At 43.8% G+C, this 23,140-nt stretch overlaps 1 long non-coding RNA gene across 1 annotated transcript; it reads left to right on the forward strand.

The window, feature by feature from the left end:
* The first annotated feature begins 456 nt into the window (after positions 1 to 456).
* On the forward strand, positions 457 to 6,796 carry LOC119086227. The gene is made up of 3 exons (XR_005089450.1): positions 457 to 543; positions 4,169 to 4,240; positions 6,666 to 6,796. It is a non-coding gene; the product is annotated as an uncharacterized LOC119086227 (long non-coding RNA).
* Positions 6,797 to 23,140: the final 16,344 nt, after the last annotated feature.

The following is a 23,140-nucleotide window of genomic DNA, read 5'->3' on the forward strand; positions in this document are numbered from 1 at the left end:
GTGTCACTTCTATCCAAAAAGCCAGTCAACTTCAACAATTTAAATACTCTGTCCCACGTCGCAGGCAAAAACCAAACCTGGACTTCACGTCCTGTTGCTACATCCTCTCTCCAGCACCGAGCTCCTTGGTGTGGAGCTGACTGTAGGAGGCAGAAAGGGCACCAGCGTCTTCCCTGGCCCCTGCTTTCTTCTCCTCCTGCCTGACATCTCACTCACTGTGCTTCCTCCCCTTTCTCACGGTGGGAGAGAGGAGGTGGTGGTTCTGTTCCTGAAGAGCAGGGAAGCTGCACCCCACGGGGAACAGAACTGCCCTATTGGGGCTCTCTCATCCTGGGATGAGCTTAAGACGGTTTCTTTTCTTCATGGACCATGTTGTTTCCTTGGTGACCTCTCCTCCATCATGACATCATAACAGGTCCATTGGAGAGGCCAGTGCTTTTCCTATGGATGCTTCTTTACAGCCTCTACACCCCATCCTCTGGCTCTAAGTTTCAGCTCTCCTTCCTGTGAAATAATCTTGCCTGTGTCAGCAAGCTCTTTGAGGTAGGCTTCTGTCTTAGTTACTGTTCTTTTGCTATGAAGAGACACCATGACCAAGGAAACCTATCAAAGAAAGCCTTTAATTGGGAGCATGCTTACAGTTTCAAAGGGTAAGCCCAGGGCCATCGTGGAGAGGAGCATGGTAACAGGCAGGCAGGCATGGCACTGGAGCAGTAGCTGAGAACTTACATCATATCTACAAGATAGAAGCAGAGAGAGAGAGAGAGAGAGAGAGAGAGAGAGAGAGAGAGATGAGGGGAGGGAGGGAGGGAGGGAGGGACGGAGGGACGGAGGGACGGAGAGACGGAGGGAGAGACTAGGCCTGGTGTGGCCTTTTGAAACCTCAAAACCCATGCCCAGTGACAGACCTCCTCTAACAAGGTCACATCTCCTAATCCTTCCCAAACAGTTCCACCAACTGAGAACTACACATTCAAATATATGAGCCTATATGGGCCATTATCATCCAGTAGTTTCCTAGACTTTCTCCCTCCTATATGTCCTGCATCTGGTTCACAGAACACACATACACAGTTCTCAGGACTTTGGCGTCCTCATATGGCAGCAAATGGACTCGCCTAGATCCACTGTGGTTCAATCCTCCACCATTGGCCTGATGGTGGATCTGAATGAGACCACAAAGTCCCAGGTTACCTGTCCCCTTGTTCCAGAGCATCTCACCATGCTGCTCTCAAGAGCTGTCCCATGGGCCTGGAGAGATAGCTCAGTAGTGGAGATCACTGGCTGTCTTCCAGAGGACCCAGGTTCAACTCCCAGCACCCACATGGTGACTCGCACCTGTCTGTAACTCCAATTCCAGGGCTTCTAATACACTCACACAGACATACATGCAGGCAAAATAGCAATGAACATAAAGTAAAAATAAAATATATATTTAAAAAGAAAAGTTGTCCCAATACTGGGAATAGCCCCAAACAAATGTCCAAAGATGAGGCTTTCTGTAACTTCAAACAGATAAGAAGACAGTGTTCTTCCCTCCAAATCAACACCATGCTCTTTAAATTTCTTTTTTAAATCCATATATATGGGGGCTGGAGGAACGGCCCAGCAGTTAAGAGCACTTGCTGTTCTTGCAAGAGAACCAGGGTTTAGTTCCCAGTACCTGTATGGCATCTCACAACTGTCTGTAACTGCAGTTGCAGGGGCTCTGATGTCCTCTTTTGCCCTCCATGGACACTAGGCATGCATGTAGTGCACATACATACATGCAGGCAAAACATGCATGCACACAAAACAAAAATAAGTATTTTCTTTAGTCCTTGTACAGCTAAGCATGTAGCAAATGCTCGTAGTCCCAAACTCAGGAGGCTGAGGCAGGTAGAGGGCAAGTTTTAGGCTAGCCTGAGCTACATTGCAAAGACTGTGTCTCAACACATACCCCCCTCAAGAATATGCATAAAGCCATGGCCATTCTATCAGCAGCCTTCAAACTTCAGCTCCTCTCACTGGCTTTTTGGTCCCTGGTTAGTTAGGTGATTACTTGATACTAACAGAGAGAAAAATGAAAGATTTCTGCCCTAGAGACCATATCTTAAGGTTCACACTCTCCCCATCTCCTCTCAGAACTTATTCATCTCGATTCCCTTACTTAGCACTGCCGAGGCAGCCCCAGCTGAACCCTTCACTAAGTCCTCTCCCAGCATGCCAAAGGCACAGTGTCTGTCTGTTCAAATGTGTCATGTCTTGCCAGCTCCGTGTTTCTCTACTACAGAGGTATGACATATCTTCACACGTTCTCTCAGGGTTCCGCTGTAAACAACACATGTCTTTCTCTGGGGAAAAAAAAATGGTTTCACCATAGAATCTCAAAATATTTATACACAATTCCTACTTAATCTCAAGGAGAAAGAAATACATTTACAATGAAAGGGTGCAGCTCCTTAACCAAGCATTCACTACTGGAGTAATTACTTATTTATTTTATTGAGATGGGATCTCGGCGGCGCAGGCTGGCCAGGAACTTGCTGTGCAGTTGAGGATGGCTTTGAACGTTGACCCTCTTGCCTGGCCTCCACGTGCTAGACTACAGACGTGCATCAGCACACTTCCCCAGTGGAACAAGCTGATATGACGTCAACACGGTGCACCACTGATTGTGTACTCTCGCCATACACAAGAGTTTAATTTGTGCTTCATCAAAGCTTTGACCCAATTTCCAGTTTACAAGAAGTGCACAAAGTAGAGGAATCTGGCTACACACACACACACACACACACACACACACAAATAACCATGAGCCAGGCGTGGTGGCGCACGCCTTTGATCCCAGCACTTGGGAGGCAGAGGCAAAGGCAGGTGGATCTCTGTGAGTTCGAGGCCAGCCTGGTCTACTAAGTAAGTTCCAGGACAGCCAGGCTACACAGAGAAATCCTGTCTCAAAAAACCAAACAAACAAACAGCCATTGAAGAAGGCACTAAAATAATCTAAAATGCACACATTCCATAAGACAATGAGACTAAAAAAGGGGGCATAATAACCAAATAATACATGAAACTTCATGGCTTTTCACTTGAAAGAGTAAATGTCTTAGGAATGACAAGAGATGAACTGTTGATTAGATGTTAAGTAGGATGACATCAGAATTACATGATCAAATGTCTCTATAATTAAATGCATCACATACATTAACACATATCATATGTAAGTATGTATGTAAAGTATACACGTGAAATAAGTACAGTGTTCTGTTTTAAGAGATGAGAACTGAGGCTGGAGAAATGGTTCAGTGGTTAAGAGCTCTGACTGCTCCTCCAGAGGTCCTGGGTTCAATTCCCAACATCCACACAATGGCTTACAACCATCCAGTTCCAAGGGATTCAATACCCTCTTCTGGCCTCTGTAAGACCAAGCACACACATGCTACACAGACGTATATTCAGGCAAAAAGTATACACAAAATAAGAAATTTAAAGTGTGAGGATTAACATGAATGAAGAAGAACATTTTGTCCCATTGGTTTTCTTTCTGTGTACCCTTATCTTTTTGATGGGCTCACCATTCCTCCTCTCAAACCAAACTTGGAAAGGATAAACCTTTTCTTCATTACATCAAAATGTTATTGTTGGAGCCATCTTTAGGTAAAGGCATTGTGAACGCATTAATCCTCACACTATTGCAACTTTCCGAAGTGTTGAGCTGGTTGTTGTGATGAAGTGTTCAGAAATAACATAGAAATTAACAGTAATCCTGATGTACATGCCTGGGAATTCATAAGAACCAAAACTTCAGATCCTAATCATGTCCTGGTGGCTAAGGAACTTTGTTCTCACTCCTGTGGAGGTGCCTAGGTATTCCTCCCACTGACTAAAGTGGAGAAGAAGGGTCATTTGTGGCTAGCCCCAGGATATTTGTATCTGAAAATGAAATTTTAGTCCTATGGCTAAGAAAATGCAATTTGTATTAAATGTGTCATTGTCATACAATGTTTAAATAATTGTCTCTGAAGACCATAGTAATGGCAATTTCAAGAATATTGTCTCACTTATTACTTTTGAAAATCTAGTAAAATGGTTTATCCTATCTTAGATAATAAATTAAAGCCTGAAGGCTCCAACTCACCCCCAGTCCACAGCTCATTAACCAGTCATTGTCCTTACCTGGCTTCAGCATGTCGTCCTTTCTGGCATGAATTGATGCTGAACACTGTGAAGAAGGCAAGGCAAAGGTGGAAAAGATCATGTGCGTATTTTAAAAACTTGTCTAACTGGGAAACAAACGAAAATTTAGTGATATGGGCTTTATTCACAGGAGCCAGGAAATGGAAAACCTAGACATCCATCAACGGATGAACGGATAATGAATATGTGGTACATCTACATGATAGAATTTTAGTCCGATGTTAAAAATGAAATTCTAAATTTTACAGGTAAATGGATTGGGAAATTAGGAATGGGACATGGAGGAGCCTGGGCTCAAGGGAGAGGAGATACGATGTGGTGGAGTAAAGGGCCAAGGGGAATAATAGCATAAGAAAGCTTAAGTGGGATAGGAGCTGGAAGAGCAGGAAGAGGATGGGAGGCAGGGAGGAACAACACTAAAGACCTTGGGAAGAAGTTATGTGGAAACCTGCTACTGCTGGGTCTTCCTGAAATACATATACACCCAATTCCGAAGAGTTTAAACGGAGCGGTCCTATAATGGGATGACAGTGCCCCTAGAAACCACAGACTAACAAAAAGCCCAGGGCAGGCATGGGCTACCTCTTCTGACTTGTTAGCTAGTGGAGTCCCACAGACACAAACCAGTAAGGCTATTGCTGTTGCTCTTGTTTACCCTCCAGAACTGAATAGTAAGGCCCTGTTGCTGAAGACACCACACACGTGAGTCCTAGAACATGGGGAAATCAAGCAGGAACTTGGCAGGGAGCTTCATCCTAGTTTCCACAGGCTCAAAGGTGTTAAGCAAGTTACCAGAGAAGAATAGTAATCATCAGTCTTACCCAGCTATGAACCCTTGAACTTTTCTTTTCTTTTTTTATTTATTTATTTAATGCCAAATGCCATTTATTGAAGGAGTGGGAAGGTCTTAATTACAGGCTTACAGCACAATGGGAGAACCCTAGAGGGCAGAAGTTCGCTACTGATGTTTTACAATCTTGCATCTAAGCTGTTAACGCCCATTATTCAGGACACACAGACAAGGAACTCCCCTTAAGTATTCAGGAGGGTGGAACCTGGCAGGGAATTAGCATAGGGAGGATATCAAGGTCAAGGTCAGCAAGCAAGGCAACAGTTATCCAAAATGGGGACAAGGGCCCTACAGGTCCCCCTTTTACTAAAAAATGAGCTTCTGACTTAGGTTGCGTGGGGCGTCAGCAGCTCACCTTACCCGTCATGGAGACACCTACCCAGGCCACACAGACACTCTGTCTTAGGTTGGTGAGTGCCCCCCAGGTATTACCCATCTCTGAATACTCATTATCATACAGGCTCAATCGTGTGTGAGCTGCAGAGTTAACTGCTGCCAAAGATCTCAAAGTGGCACTGGGCTTGCAATCTGTGTGTTCGACACAGAAAAGACCAACAGAGGTCCTATCTCACCCATAGCCAGTAGGCTAAAGGCAACTGAGCCATTCCTTTCCTTAATGAGCCTTACTGCAAATTGGAGTCCTTGTAAAATGGTATCCCAAAAGCAAATGGAACTTGAGTTTATAAATGTAAATTTTTCAAAGCCAGTCGAAATGTATATAACTATTGAATTAAATTTATCATGCCCAATAGAATGAAAGATTAACTAATTGTGGTAGCTACTTTTGCTGCCAGGGTCTCCACTGTGCTAGATGTAGTAAGCAATTATGAAATGTTAATCCCAGAAACAGTAGCAGCAGTGGCTGCCACTGCTATAACAGCAACAACGGCAGCAGCAATGTCAAATTCTCTTCTGGAGTGTGTGAGCATCCACTGGCATGGATACAACTCCAGGAACACAAACCACCAAGGCCCATTTTTCTTGATCCCATCATGACTGAAGCTGGCAGCTCTGCAAAAGAACAACTAAGAACCATAAAGAAACAACAGGCAGCTCATAAGGATCATAACTAATGGTCTTATAATGCCTATATTCAGGCTCATAAATTTTAAGGTATCTTCAAAGGGAGGCTAAATGAATTTCAGGAGGCCAATAAATGTTGCACAGAGCCACTCCTGAAAAGTAGGTACTACACCAGCTTGAAGAGGATTGGGAAAATGAAAAGGCTTAGCTGGCATGCATGCTACTGTTAACAAATGGAGGTCAGTGACCTTCAGGGTTATCCTTAATCTCCAAGGTGTCTGGGTGACATGTTCTCAAACATACTTGAAAAAGCAGTTACTATACATTACCTTCTGGAGAATCCAACTGCATGGCTACAGTTCTAGGCTTACATTAATGCTTGTCAAAACTGGCCATATTGGGCTCTCAATTCCCATTGGCATCAGAAGGGGAGAGTTTTTCATGAAGGCCCAAGAGGTCTCTGCCATGTTGGGCTTCAGCAGCAGCCACAGGGTGCACACAGCGCTCAGGAATCCAAAGAGGAACCTCATTGTCCTTTTCAAATGACATGTCATCTCTTGAAAGAGACCTTTTCTCACTCTCCAACAACTGTTTTACTTTTCCTCATCACCAGAGGGAAGGAGATGGCAGGTGTGTTGCTGTGACAGAAGGAAGACCCTGTGACTGATGCATGGACAGATGGTGTGAAATGAGGTTGGAGCCGTAAGCAGCAGCCAAATCATTACATGGGCTTTGTGGGTCATTGGTTTCTTTTTAGACATCAGAAAGTTAGTGAAAAATTAGCAGGTATGTGAAAGACCCAATTTGCATTATTTTCAGTTATTCTGGTTTCTGCACCAAAATGTTTTCTATTCATAAGATGTCACAAACCATTGACAATATCTACCATGTTTTTTACACCCACAAAATTTAAAGTATGAGGAAGCAGATAATGTCTGAGCAAAACTTCCCCAACTGCTAAAACTTATGCTAAAACTCTTCCATTAAAAATGGCACCAAATTCAAGATGTCTATAGCTGTTTTCTCTCAGCATAAATAACAATGGAAGGCTTCCAAATCCACATGATTATTCTATTATAATAGTAAAATGCGATAAAGCTAACCCAACAAAATTTAAGGACACTTAAAATTAATAAAAATAAAAAACCTGAATCAGGTATTAACAAGTAACTCTATTAATGCATTCCAATAGTTAGATTCTATGACTAAACAAAATTTATCCCAGAAAAGCAAGACTTCCCAGTGTCGAGGCCTGTAGTACAGTTTTGTAAGCCAGCAGCTGGAATAACAGAAAAGGAAGTATCTTCTGGACGCGATAGGACTGCTGCCCTCAGGAACACAGCAGTGTGGCGCTGCCTGCACAGGACCAAGCCAGTCCACATTCTGGCGTGGAGGAGGACCTCGAGGGCCCCCAGCCCTAGCAGAGGAGCTACTGACACGCGATGGCTTCCGGGGAGGAGAGCCAGTTTCCATGAAGGGTGTGGTCCCTGATAGGTCAAGTGCACTCCAGTGGACGGCCCCATGCCCTTGAGTAGATGGGCAGCAAAACTGAATTGTTAAAAAAAAAAAAAAAAAGAGGATAAAGTTGAAAGAGGTGAGCAGGTGGGGATGCACCTGGGAGAAGTTAGCACAAAGAATGATGGTGAATATGATCAAATCACATTCTACAACATAAGATAAAACAAATATAAAATAAAATAAAACATTGTACCTTTTTAAATGAAAGGATAAAATATATGATCATTAAATGTGTGCCAAGCATGTCTGAGGTATTGTGAGGTAATGGAGTGCCTCTTCCCACATGTTCATTAGTGATTTTTAGGGTGTGAATATTTTGTCTCTTCATATATAACATAGGCCTCTCTTGGATCATATGGCACTTCTTTGTATGACCTCTGCCTATCTATTGTTGTGCCCTAGACTCCAGAAATTTCTATGTAAACAAACTATTTGCTTTAGGAAAACTTTGAGCATACATCTCAAGAGATTAATCCAAGGAAAACTTTCACACAAAATAGTTTCTATGGTCAATTAAGTTTGAGGAACTGATAGGTTCCTTTTCTAGAAAAGATTTGCAAATAAAACTTGGTTCATTTAAAGGCTCCAAGAAGTTCTCTGGAGTTTGTCAGGTAACTGAACATAGAACACTGTTTTCTTACAGTGCCTATTAATACCCCATGAATACACTTTGATAAACATTTCACCACAATGTCAGTCTTAGCATCCGTAGCATTTGTTGTCCAAGGCATTGTATGAGGCGTGTTGAAGATATTGAATTGTAAGATACAATCTATTCCCACAGTTGATTATATTAAAGTTGAGTCAGAGCATATAAATAAAAAGATAAATAATAATCTCAGCATCAAGACACAGCTACTAATGAGGAGTCCACACAAAGTCCGCAGGGTGCACAGGAGGCCATGTTGTTACAAGCTAAGTTTTGCAGAAGGTTTCTAGGAGGACTTAGGGTGTGAATTAATCCTTGGAGGAAGGTGCAAAGTATAGATGACCTATTTTATCATTTAAAGCATAGTAAAGTGTGTCAATATGTAGTTCCCTGTCACTCAGTCATAAATCCACATGATACTTCACAAAATAGACAATCATAACAGGAAACCGTTCATCAAAGGTAAGAGTAGTAAAGGAAGAGAGGTGAAGTGAAATTTAAACAAGAATAGGAGTAGCTGTAAGAAGAAATAGTTAGGCTGAGGACATTTGAAGTGGCCACTGTTTAAGAGACACTGGCTGTGCAACCACACACACTTGAAGTAAATTTATCACCATAAAGGAGGAGGTGGGGCTGGGGACACAGCTCACTTAGTGGAGGGCTTGCCTTTCGTGAATGAAGCCCTGTCTTCCATTCCTAGCACCATATAAGCCTGGCACATGTTTACACGCTCAGTATCCAGGAAGTGGAGGCAGGAAAATCAGTTCAAGGTCAACCCTTGTTTATATAATGAGTTCAAGGCCACCCTGGGATACCCTGAGACCCTGTCTCAAAACATAAAACAAGAACACAGCTGTAAGGGAAAAGATGAGGATGTTCCACAGAAAATGATATAATCAAACTATTTCAAATTAAAGGAATTCCCAGAGAATGTTAAATGTTAGAAGCTGACTCAAACTTAGAAAGGGATATAACAATTTTCAAAGCATAGGAAAAAATACTCCATATTATAAATGATACAATAAACAGTCAAACTACATTTTATTGGCCAAGTCAGCCGCAATGTCAGGAAATGCTATTCAATTATTGTCATCAACTTTTTTAGTTTATACACAAAATAATAGCTTCAATATGACATATATGTATATTTTTATACCTTGTTCATATTCATACTCCATAATTTTATTCTCCCTGCCCCTTCTGCTCATCTCCTTCCTCTCCCCCCAAAATGTGTGTGTATGATATAGAGAAAGAGAGATGTCTAGATTAAAATATTAAATATTAAAGGATGTTGTACTTGTTTGATTCCAGTTTCTTTCAAGTGATGTGATGACAGCCAGTCCAACATCCTGAGTCTTTTGCCATCTGCCTGTATCACTCACTTATCTGCCTCACAGAGCTTTCCCATTGATATGCAATGCCACACAAGCATATCAGCAAGTCTAGGAGTTCAGTGTGATGGACCAGGACCCATGACAAGCTGTAGCCTTCACTACTGATGCTGGAGTCTGTCAGCTTGGGTGAGATTCGGTTCATATGATTCTCAGGAATCAAGAACTCAAGGCCACAATTGTTAAATTTGGTTTCTTGATCATATCTCAAAGTTCTCTGAAGCTGAACCAAAGTTGTGGTCATGCTTGTTTGTTGGTCTGGGTTTTTTTTTCCCCCTTTTCTTTATTGATCCCTGGATGCAGTATTTCCTGGACCTTGCCTTCGATCCCTGATATTATTTCTTCAGCTTGCTCTAACCTACTGTTTTCTACTGTCTTTGTTTAATTCATGAGGTTTTCATTTCCAACATGTGGAGGCCCCTATAGGCTCATGTATTTGAATGCTTAGTCATCAAGAAGTCACACTACCTAAGAAGGATTAGGAGGTGTGGTCTTGTTGGACTAGGTGTGATCTTGCTGGGAGAAGTGTGACACTTGGTGGGTTTTGAGGTGTCGCTCTCCTCCTGCTGCCTATGTCTGTATGTAAAACTCTCAGCTACTTCTCCAACACCACGTCTGTGTGCAGGCAGCCATGCTCCCCACCATGACAAGGGACTAACCTCTGGAACTGTAAGCAAGCCCCAACTAAATTCCTTCTTCTAAAAGAGTTGTCATGATATGGTGTCTCTTCACGGCAATAGAAAAGTGACCAACACACAACATTTCCATTGTCTTCATTAAAAATTTCAACTTCCTTGCCGACTTTCTTCTCTGGGTCTTATATTGGTTTTCCTACTTCATGCACTTGTTTGCGTCTTGTTTGAGGCCATTGATTTTGTTTGTTTGTTCGCTGTTGTTTTTGTTTTGTTTGTTTGTTATTTTAAGATAGGGTTTCTCTGTGTCGCCCTGGCTGTCTTGGAACTTGCTGTGTTTGGGGCCAGACTGGCCTCAAATGCTCAGAGTTCTGCCTGGTTAAAGCTGTGCGCCACCACTGCCAACTTTCTTGTTTTCAAGTAAACTTTTGAATCATTCCTCTTACAGTCTACCTTCTTCAGCCTCTCTGGATTCGGCATTGGTGGAACTGTAGTTTGGAGAAGTCTTGCTACCTTGCCTTTTTGTGTTTCTGTGTTACAATTTGTGCATTCATTAGTTTTGGATCTTTCCATTTTATCCAGGCATCTTCTTGTTGTGTAAAGCCTGCTCTTGAAAGTTCAATCCCTGGTATCACTGAGAAAGTTGAAAACAGGGACTTATGGGATGGCTCACTGGGTAAAGGCACTTACTACCAAGCCTATGACCTGAGTTTAAGCTCCAGGACCCATGTCCCAGAAGAAAAGAGGTGAGTCCCACAGTGGTCCTCTGGTCTGCACACATGCTGTCCAGGGGCTGCACCTGTGTGTGTAAAGTAGTCTGCTGGACTGAAGGTGTCCCCAGTCCCAGTGTCAGAGGGTGACCCCAAATATCAGTGGCCTTCCTGCTGATTCAGGTTCACGGCTGGTACTCTGCAGTTATCCTCAGGGGATGGGCTTAGCCCCTCAGGCTCCAAGGGTCAAGCTGATGTCATCCACACTTCATTTCCTGCTCTATCCCTTATGCCACTGGGAGTTTTCTGTGTGTTAGTGTCTGGGCCCTCCCCTCTTTGTGACTGCCTCATGTTGCTCCTTCACACTGGTGCTTTGACAAGTTATCTCATGGCTCCTTGGTTCTTTACTCTCTGTTCTCCACTCCATGTCTCTCAATCCTCAACAATAGGTTCCCTGTCAAGACAGCACCTCGATAAAACCCTCTAAGACATATGGAATAGCAGAAGAGATCTCTCTGCTGCTGGCTGATCGGACCAGAGGGGTCACTGTGTCTCACGGCGAGGACTGCAAAAACCACCCTGTGGAGGACCAGCCGGGAGGACCAGCCTGCCTCAGTCACCCGGGCTGCCTGACTTCCTGTCAGAGGCGCTTCTTTTCCCCTCCTGGGGAAGGAACGGCACAGCCAGGGCCTCGCGCTGCCCTGTCGGAGCCCCCTTGGTTTCTCTTCACTCTGCGGCTCCTCTGTCGCCACCTCTGTGACTTCCACGGCTTCTCACTTGGTCTCTTGAAGTATGAGCCCTTCTGTGTTATCTTGACTTGAGTCACTCAGAATCAACTTCCAGTCCACCGCCATCTTATTCTGGATCTCTCAAACTATTGTTTCACAGAGGAACAAAATACTTCAGTTCTCAATGTTTCTAATGTCTGAAACTATAATGACCTAAGTATTAGCTTTTATTTTTAAATTTTCCAGTATTGTAACGAAATTAATGAAGTCATAAATGATCATAATTTTCTTCGTTAATTATTAAAAAGCCTTTGCATCATTTTAGATTGCTTCCTTTTTACAGCCTCATACTATTCTCCCAAACAAGGACTACGCATATTAATTTAGATTTTAGCGTTTAAGTAAGCAGGCTGCAGATATGTTTGCAAATTCTCTCTATATGGGCAATAATGCTGAAGATAATCATGTAGAGAGCGGATATCAATAAGGACAGGGCTGCAGAACTCCAGTGTGGGAGGTAGAGAAGAGTAGGCAGAATCTCCTGAGGAAGGGCACGTGAGGTGGAAAGATAACAGAGTAGCAGTATCCCAAAGCCGAGGAGGGAAAGGAGAATTAAGTAGAGGCATACAGGTGGTGCTGGTGAGACAGACCGAAACAGACCATTCTGTTCAGCAATACGATGGGCACTGGGAACTTTGAGAAGAACTGTTTTAGTGGAAATGTTGTGAGAGATTCTGGTAAGAGAGGCGGGCCATGATGGCCATAGACGCCTTAGAGGGGACGTCTACAGTGACAGATGGAATGCGGTGAGAGGCTCTCTCATCTTCAACAGACGACACGACATCGGTACTCCAACTGACAGAATTAGCTTAAGAGGTTGTGTCAGAAGACGCAGTTATTACAACGCTTTCCTCGACAGAGGGAAATAACTTGTATGCAACAAGAGTTTATCCCAAATAAAATCACAACCTCCACAAAACAGGCAGACACTTGCCTCAAATGTAAAATGAGACGGGACTATGGTAGAGGTGCTAAGGTACAATCAGACAAGAACCGCTGACATTACAGAAAACGTCATTAAAAGCAGGGGGGTGCTAGAGGCTAAGGGTTTAACCAGGAGTGGGAGGAGGTGAGGGTGGGGCAAGTTAACCAAAGCTAAGGATATATGAAAAAACTTACGGAACTCCACTATTTTATAGGCTAATTAAAATACACAATTTTATAAACCTTTTCTAGTTTGTGCTATCTTATGTGTATGAGTGTTTGCCTGTGTGTGTGTCTGTGCAGCGCATGTGCCTGGTGCCTGCAGAAGCCAGAAAAGTGTCTGACCCCCTGCAACTGGGTGCTGGGAATAGAAGCCCGGTCCTCTGCAAGAGCAGCCATCTTAACTGTGCAGCCATCTCTACAGCCCCTGTGTGTATGTTTATATAAACTCCTTTTAAATATGTGTGTATTTAAATTTATGTGTGTGTGTGCATGTGTGCGTGTATAATAGAACACAGCAGATATGTGTTATACGCTGGTATTTTGAGACAGAGTCTCTCTACACAGCCTTGGCTTCCTGAAAATCACCATGTAGACCAGGCTGGCTTCAAAATCACAGATCCACTTGCCTCTGCCTGCATCTCAAGTTCTGAGATTAAAGGTGTGCACCACCACATATAGTCAGGAAGTCGTGCCTGGTACAGTAAACCTGGTCAAAACCCCATGGCTGGGAAAGTGATAGGCCCTAGAGGTTCAGGGCCAACTACTTATTGTTTTTCTGAATGGATGGATATCTTATCAAATTATCTTCTAAATATTTGTTTGTCCCATAGATCAGCGCTGTTCTCAATCTTGATCACAGAGACTCCTTTTTACAGCAGGTGGTGGTCAGTGCGAAGGCTCATAGCTGGTCAAAGTGCCAAGAAAAAGTGACCTTTGACTACTCAAGCCTGAATGGGAGATTTGTATTCCCTCCACTCTCCCGTGGCTCAAGTAACATTGTGGACGACAGGACAGAAGGAATATAAAAGCCACAACAGGAGGAGCGCTGTGAAATGCCGTCTTCTGGGCATGGTGTGACGACCTGTGGACCCGGACCCACAACAGCTATGGTTAGTTGCACAAGATCGAGCCAGTCAACACTTGAGCGCGGGTGTGTGTGGCTCCACCCCTCACTGAGGAGCTGGGGAACAGGAGTGGAGGAGATGCGTGCTGACTGGACTAGTGAGTTTGTGAAGAGACATAAAGGGAGGAGAGCACTGTGAGAATCAGGGCTTGGGGAGGTGATTTGCACTGGAAATGATCAAGATTCATTGTATGTATGTGTGTATGTATGTATGTGTGTATGTGTGTGTGTATGTATGTATGTGTGTGTATGTATGTATGTATGAATGTATGTGTGTATGTATGTATGTGTGTATGTATGTATGTATGTATGTATGTGTGTGTGTATGTGTGTATGTGTGTATGTATGAATGTATGTGTGTATGTGTGTATGTATGTGTGTGTGTATGTATGTATGCATGCATGCTGTATGTATGTGTGTATGTATGTGTGTATGTATGTGTGTATGTATGTGTGTGTATGTGTGTGTGTATGTATGTATGCATGCATGCATGTATGTATGTGTGTATGTATGTATGTATGAATTCGCCATAAATCTAAAACATTCTTTAAAAAAAATCATTAAAACCTCAGGCCCCATCCACGTTTGGGGAGCAAAGCCTGGAGTTGAGCTCTAACCAGGGACAGTGATGCCCCTTCGTGTGAAGAACAACCGGACTAGACGACATTTCACGTCTCCTTGGAGATGTCATCTGTCTCGACATCTGTCAATCTACGCTTTCAGTAATCCGCCCCTTCAGCTCTCTGCTGTCTTCGTAATGTTGCGGTACTGTGTGCGCATAAAAGATTCCCACGCTGCTCCCTCACTTCAGTCAGCTCAAAAAAAGCCAAATACCTGTATTCCAAAACAGTGCCACTCATGTATCTTTAAATATACTCAGAACCATCCCAAAATAAAGTTTCTTCATGGTGGCATGTTCAGCTCTGAGGCAGAAACATGTCTCTTGCCTGCCAGGTTTTGTAATTTTCCTGAAAAAGGTGCTTGGGACTCAAAATGTACAGATCTCGAGTTTTTTTATATTGCTTAAAGTGTGTTAGCCCTCAAGAGCAGAGCCGTCAAGGAAAGACAGGTGACATTAATCCTGTCCCACACTGCTGTTCTTTGTGGACTTGGGTCTCTCCAGCCACACACTTGGAGGAAACTTCATACAAACAGAGGAAGCAAGAGTCTTTCTGGGAGAACTTGGTAGCCGACTTACTACACTGGACATTGATGCCTGCTAAAGATAAAACCTGGGAAAAGACCTCCAGCTCCCATTCTCCATTGTTGCTGCCTGGGTGCAGTGTGTATGTCTGAACTGTGCACATGTTTCCCGGGGTGGGGGCCCCACCAGCACACAGCTGTCTGTGGCAGGATTGCTGGTGTTTACAGTAGCAAGCTGCGGCTGCTTTTGCCAAAACACGGTGTTTCTTATTTTAAAGATGAGACAATTCCTTTTCTACCCAGCTCCATTGTTACTTGGTTTACTAGACTTTTCAGGCAGGGGAAGCAGTAAATTACTGAAGGAAAAAGTACATACCTCACCAGGGTGTGCTGATTTGAGTTTAGATGAAGTCTCACATACCAGTCAGATGTGACGATACAGATTTTCTCTGCTTTATGGAAAACTGGTATGAAAAAATAAAAACAAAAATAATCAGATGCTTTCCCATGTATATCCAAACCCTTCTTGACTCTCCAAGTTAAAGGCATTGTCCTAAGTATCCAACTTGATGGCTCCAGAAAGCCAGCTGATTAGCAATCGGGAAGGCCTGTCCCAGCCGACCCCACCACTGCGGCCCCTCTCTCCACAGTGTCCCAGCCGCCCCCACCGCTGCGGGCCCTCCCTCCACAGTGTCCCAAGGCTCTTCTGTGTCGACCCATGGGTTACTGCTTCCTTCTCTGACCAGCGTGAGGGTGATGGTGTGCTGGGGAAGAGAAGGGCTAGTTATCTCCTCAGTCACAAAAAAAGTAAGATTTACCTTAAAGTAAAATTGATTTTCAAACCACATCTACAGAATGCCAGTATCAAAAAGAGGTAGTGTGTGTGTGTGTGTGTGTGTGTGTGTGTGTGTGTGTGTGTGTGTATGTATGTATGTAAGTATGTGTGTGTGTGTTATTTTGCAGGGGACAAATCTGGGAACTCGGCCACACTAGGTAGGTGCTCTACTGAACTAGATCTCCAGTACTTCAGCTCATTCACACAAGAAGACTCCCAACCTCGTCTATAGTAATCTGTAATGCTGCCAGTGCCTAAATCAAGTCACCGTTCAATTAGGCATGAACACCACCATTTAAAACTCTGAACTATTTAAACTCTGACCCCACTTCAGGCCCTGAAGACAAACGTGGGCAAGCCGCCGCCTCTTTGTCCCTCTCCCGTGTGACCACACTGGAAAAACCCCCTTTCTGCTTTGTTATTAATTTATCTCTTTTAATTGGTTTATTGAAGACAAGTGGTCAGACCTGACTTGGGGCACGGGTTGTGATCCCCCAAGTCGATAACAGGTTCCTCTACTGTTTGGCCAAACTATAAATAAATAGGTTTCCTTTTACAAAAAAAAAGTTAGAATAATAAACATACATATTTATATTCATATTCTACAACAGAATTAAAAACATAGGAAGAGAGCCTTTCCCGTGAAAAATGCTGTTAGATTAAAGGACAAGCTACCAGGCAGCTGGAAATCTCCCACCACTGGCCATTAACGGGTCTGCACCCAGTGCAAAGAGCTCTAAAAACTCAGCAGAACACCCACAACCGCGATCGTTACAGAAACACGAATTAAACCTGGAATGGGGTTACTACACACCGATTGAGATCACTAAGATTAAAGCAAAGGGGCGAGCAAGATAGATCAGTGGGAAAGGCACTTGCCACATAAACCTGGCAACCTGAGTTTGAGACCTGGAACCCACATGAAAGTAGGAAAAAACCGCCTGCACAAGGCTGTCCTCTGACCTCCACATACCTGCCATCGCACAGAAGCCAAACCTGTCATATGGCAAACACACACCCATGTGTACACACACACACACACACACACACACACACACACACACACACACACGATGATGATGATGATGATGATAAATAAATGTAAACATAAGAAAACCAAATAAATACTGGATGGAAGGAGTAGAACTCTCATACACTGTGGATAAAATTCAAAATGATGCAGCTAGTCTAGAAAACTATTGGGCAGTTAGTTCCCAGTGAAATTAAACATGCAATTGTCATGTGTCTAAGCAATATCAGTAATAGGTATTTATCCTCCAGAAATAAAAATTTAAAAGCTGTGTAAATATTTTAGTAACTTCCTTTATAGTCAACAAAGAGAAATAACTCAAATGTGCCGTTGGTAAGAAAACTAACAGTAATGCATCCTCTTCTTGGACACCATTCAGAAACAAGCAGGAACCAGTGCTGACACTGGACTAACCTGTGGCTAGCTAGCTGAGCCTAGGCTAGCTGAGTAACTTCAGGGACGGTTCTAGACTCCGGAAAGTCCTCACTGTAAAGTGCAGCTCCCGGCCGAGAGCAGTCTCACCACCATCCCCTCAGGAGGCACCAAGGTCATCGTGGGGACTCCGTACTCATGACCCAACCAAAGTCTGATATTACCATATTGGGGATTAGGGCCGTAATATGTGAATTTGGATCCCAGAACAGAACCATCCAGTCCACAGCATGAAAAGACGTCAATAAACACCGAACCAGCATAGGAGTGAAGGAAGCCAGATTCAGAATGGTGCCTACTACTTGCTTCAGTCTGTGCTATTGTGGGGAGGATAAACAGTGGGGACCGAGAGGGGATGGAGTGGAGGAGGACAGGACAACCTGGGTGGAGCTGGGTGCTGCACTGCTGACCTCTGCTGATGGCGGAGGTCACAGAATGGACTGCATGTAATAAAATCCCCCAGAGCCGAAACTATCACCCAAAGATAAATTCTCACCTTTTTTAATTTTAAAAATAAATTACAAAATGATGCCAGATTCTATTCAGAGAGCTAAAGTCAAGAAGGACCTTTATTTAAACCTAGCTGTAATAATGTTGTATCGCTGCTATTCATAATTGGGCTACAGAGATGGCCCGCTTCAGGGAAAGAAAACTTTTAAAAGGGATAACTGAATGACAGTTAACCTAAAAACAACAAAGGAAAAATCAGCACGGACTAACGGCTCTGTCTCCAGTCAGGGAGGAACTGGTACAGACAGACGTGGTCTGTCTCCAGTCCGGCCTCCCAAGTTGGGTCTGAACGTGAATGAAGACAAAAGAACATAATGGCAGAGGTCAGGAGCCCGCGAGGCTCCACGGAGCAGTGGCCACACTTTATCCCACATTTGAAGGGAGCAGTGCCGAGGACCCAAAGGAAGCCCCGGGAGCATGAGCTCTCTGGAGACCTGCCTGCCAGCGTGCTGCTGGAGGACAAATTAAACCTCCCCAGGAGTAGGGCTCACTGTGAGAGTTCCCAAAGCAAATTCCCAGAGAACTGCCCAGGCGTTAATTAGAAATGACACATTTTATACAGCCCATCCATTGGTCTTCCTCTGTTACAATAGAAAGAGAGAAAGATGGTTTATTTCCCTCATCAAGTAGAGAGGAAACTGCTTTGTGTCAAAGAACGACTTACTTAAACTTTCAAAGTCTGGATAAATCCTTGTAAATAAAGCGGGTTTACAGAAGCATGTGTGCAACTTAATTTAGTTAGTGTCTGGAAAACACTAATGCACAGTGCTGGTGTCCTGAAATATTTTTACTGGGTAGATGATACGTTTTTATATTTGTGTTTCTGAAGTTCCTTCCTCCCTTAACTTGACAGAGCAGTGTGGACAGCAAAGGTCCACCAGAGGGAGACTCGGGACTGTGTCCCCCTTGGGGCAGGGTTAGTCAGTGTACTTCAGCCAAAATGTGTCTGCCTGGCATTTGGGTACAACGAGGCAATCCAAGATGGAGGACAGATTTACAGCCTGAAGTGAGATAAAGGGAGAGGAGGGAAGGGAGGCCCTGTCCTCCTTCAAAGCCCTGCTTTCCCTCTGGGGCTTGCACGGCTTTCTCCCCCAATCCTCTGGGGTTTGCAAAGCTAGGCTGTGTGTTTTTGAAAGCAAAGGCTTTAGGTTTCCTGGCAATTCCAAGCTGAGCAAACTGTACAGGAATACTCCCCTCCACCTACCCACTGCCAGAGGAATGTGTCATCCAGCAAACAGGAAGCACTTGCCAAATTCAAGAGAGCCCTTAGGGATATAAATCCTCTGACAGAGCCAAAGGCAATAGCGTCCCAGACCTTGCCACAGATTTGGTGGAGGGAGATTTAGTCTTCCTTGTAAGTCTTCATCGATTAATTCACTCAATTAAGGAAGTCTTCACTTTCATAACAGCATCTCTAGGGGCTGGAGACACAGCTCAGGGGTAGGATGTGGTTAGCACTTGTACATACAGCTCTGGGTTCAGTCCCCAGCACCACCCAACAAGATGAAGGAGCATCTCTAATTGTAGGGAAAGCTAAATGGGCCCAAGTGTGAAAAGCACAGACCAGCTACACAAAAGCAGATCTCTAAATAAAGCACTTCATCAGAGGAGTTTACATTTCAGATTCTAGGAAGTGTATCTATCAAGTATTGTGTGCAAAGAGAGGTTCCAACTAGAGTTCCTGGTATGGTGAGAAGGTAGGCGGACTTCAAGGCCAGTTTGAACTCGGTAGCTGGACTCTCACTCAGAAAGCAAGAGCTTCTGGGTACATGAATCTGCAGTAGATGAAAGGCCCTGGGTTTGATCTCCAATACCAGGGGTAAGAGAAAAAAACAAACAAAAAACAAACAACAACAAAACTTCTTTGACAGTATTAATGAACCAGTATAACTGTCAGGATGTTTCATCTCAAAATTCTTTTAAAATGAATCTAACGTACATGGTTACACAATTGCTTTCCATTCATGATCACCTAATTTTCCACATTAAGCCCCCAAAGCACACCCTGACAAAGAAAATAAAATTAGGCTTCTATACCACCCACTAGTAAATGAACACCTACTGCTGCATGGGTTGGCTATAAAATAACAGAACTGAAGAAATTAGCTTTACACTTGTTTACACGTCTTTGTTTGTGTTGAAGTGTGGGCTTGGATGTGAGTGCACACATGTAACATGCTGGGTGTCGAGGTCAGAAGATAACATCCTCTGTCCACCTTGAGGGTTCCCAGCATCAAACTCCGGTCATTGGTTGGTGGCCAGCACCTTTACCAGCTCAACAGCCCCCAATGAACTTTAAATTCCTCTTCAATACCTGTAGCTTGTGCCTGTGGAGAAGGCTGGGGTAAAAGAAGCTCTGTGGCAAAGAAGTATTTTCCTTTAGTACTAGTTAAACAGACTGGCTGGCAAGGGCAAACAACGACTGGTTAAGACTTAACCAGAGCTTAACAGCTCAGCTAGTTAATATTCCCAGATCTACACTGGAGAAAGAACCTGGGACTCTCATCGACTGAGGGGATCAGCAGAAATGACAGGATTTTTTCTTTTAAGTTTTTTTCTCCTCCCCCTCCCCTTTCTGCTCCCCTCCACCCCCATGTAACAGCCCTGGCTGTCCTGGAAGTTTTTTAGTAGACCAGGCTGGCCTTGAACTCACAGAGATCCTCCTGCCTCTGCCTCCCAAGTGCTGGGATTAAAGGTGTGCACCACCACCCCTGGCCTTAGCTTCCTTTTTTAGATTGCTCTATGTGTAAGTGTTTTGCCTTTGTGATTGTGTGCGCACCATAAGCATGCCTGGTGTCGACATCAGGTCTCCTGGAGCCTGAGTTACAGATGGCTGAGAGCCACCACGTGGATGCTAGGAAGTGAACCCCAGGTCCTTCCTCGGCAAGAACAGATGCTCTTAACCGCTCGGCTGTCTCTCCAGCCCCATGACAGGAATTCTCAATGAGACGCCTTTCTTTCGCCCGTGACTTTTCACGCCAAGTGTTCTCACCAGCACTGGGGCCGTGGTGCTTCTGCTCCAACACAGAGTGAGCTGGGACAGCCGTGAATGGGGCTGTTGCTGCCTCAGCAAAGTTGGGTGGACAGGGTTCTCCTGTCTGCTTGAGTCGTGGGAACAATCTGGAATCTGTAACTGCCTCTGCTGGTAACACAATGAAACAAAAACTTAAGGAAAAATGAGCAACATAAACTATAAACTGGGCTGCGTCTGTTTAGGTCCTAGAAGAGGTGATCTAAACTGCACAGACTCTGACACCTCAACATTTGCCTTTGGCCATAAACAGACACCCACTGCAAGAACGCTCAGAGCCAGAGGGTAACCACAGAAGGATCGGTTTCCACCTCCTAGAAACGAATCTGTACAAGAAATCTGATGACATGTTCCTGGATTGACCGTAAAACCATTTCCCCAAATAACATCAGCTGAGTCTCTGGACTCTATCCTGGGGACTATCCCCAAATTCATCTGGGAAATCATCGAATTAAATCAGTTCGGCTTTACCAGAGCGTGATATGATTTGCAAGGCTATGTCATACGACCACATAATTAGTGTGGATGAAAACACTATTAATTAGAGATAAGCATCTGTCCAAGAACTTGCTATAATCAGATCTTGTGGGAATTTATCTCAATGCTTTGCCAACCCCAGATACAGAATAACTTTACATGTGAGACCGAATGCTCCATCCTAGGAAAAGTACGCCTGTGACTCCACTTGAAAGAAAAACGTTCTATTTATTTTCTCAAACTCACTTTCCTTTCTTCGTTAAAAACTCTGACCTCATAGAACATAATAAGCAGTGAGTTTTAAGTTGTAGTTTTGTTTTTACAATTTTCTAAACATTGCCTTTTAAAAATCATTTAATATAAGCTCATATTGCCAAAATGATTATATTTGGGTTTTAAAAACAATTCTTTCAGAAATACTTTTTAAGATAAAATATAACAATAAAAATGTAAATTCAATTTTGGTTGCCCACTTTCTTGTGAAGAATAGAGTCAGACATGATGGAACTAATGATCGAGTTCCTTTATAATCAACTTTTTTTTGACAAAAATATTATCTTGGACCTTTTATAGAGGTTTTTTTTAGATTTATTTTATTTTACACATATGAGTATTTTGCCTGTGTGTAAGTCTGTGTATACCATGTGCTCACTGGGGTCAGCTCCTGGGACTGGAGGTATAGATGGGTGTGAGCCACCATGTGGGTGCTGGAAAGAGAACCCAGGTTCTCTGCAAAATCAGCAAATGCTCTCAATGCTGAACCCTCTCTCCAGCCAGTCCTAACGTAAAATCCCAGGAGGAACTCAGAAACTATAATGTGTACGTATCAATATATCATTGCATGCTACAGCTTTGCCAATGGTGGTACATGCAGTAAAACTAACTGATTTACAACAGTCCCCCCCCCAACACTCTGGGCTCAGACAAACACACAAAGCTCATTTGTGGGAGATCCAGGCCTAGAATATGAATCTGCTAGTCCACTGCTTATCTGACTATCACATTTCTACTCGTCCCCATACCAGCCATTGCCAGCTTAGCCTGTGCCCTGAGCCTGGTCCATGACAAGCTGCTGGACTTCCTGGTCTGGCTTCTCCGGCACAGCCCCACAAACCCCACCAGCCTCCCTCAGTTCACTCTCCGCTGACTTCTTCCTCCCTCTGTCTGTAAGGTCAGGCTAGTGTGTGGCCTTGTTACCTTCATCAAAACCCACGTTTCCTTCCCTTAACACTAAAACTATGCATTCTCCGCCTCTCAGAGCCTAATAAATTCATCTATCCATTCACTGAGGAGAACGGGTTAGAAAAGCTTCCCCTTCTGGGTGACAGTGGCTCTCTGAAGACCAGCTCTGAAATTCCCCCAGGAAGGCAGCTCCAGTTATGTCCACTAATCATAGAACTATACTGGGGTGGGCCAGTACTGTGAGTCAAAGCCAGGTTCCTGTGTGTGCTAGGCAAGTGCTCTACCACTGAATTACAGCCCTCATCCTTGGGTGTCATTTTTTTCCCAAGAATAATCAAGCCGCCCCCAATAATCACTATCTAGCCAGGGTAACTTTTGTCTTCAAGAGTAAATATCCTAGCATAAAGTGTTTGGTTGGACCTCAGTCAATACATAAATAAGACTCAGTTAAGAGATAAAATGGAAAATGATAGGTGCTCTCAGTAGTAAGCACCTGCCATGGCCGACATACTGTCATTAATTAGTTGGCTCTATAATGAAGAGTAACCTATGGCACATTTGAAGGTCTGGAGATATGAGGCACCATGATGTCTCAGGATACTATGTCCAGTTCAACACAATCAGATGCAGAATTTCAAAAAGAAACAGAAAGGGATCAGGTGCAAAATGTAAGTCCAGGTGACAATAACAAAGGGGACTTCAGGTCACAA

The sequence above is a fragment of the Peromyscus leucopus genome, chromosome 19 (genome assembly GCF_004664715.2).
Source record: "Peromyscus leucopus breed LL Stock chromosome 19, UCI_PerLeu_2.1, whole genome shotgun sequence".
NCBI lineage: Eukaryota > Metazoa > Chordata > Mammalia > Rodentia > Cricetidae > Peromyscus > Peromyscus leucopus.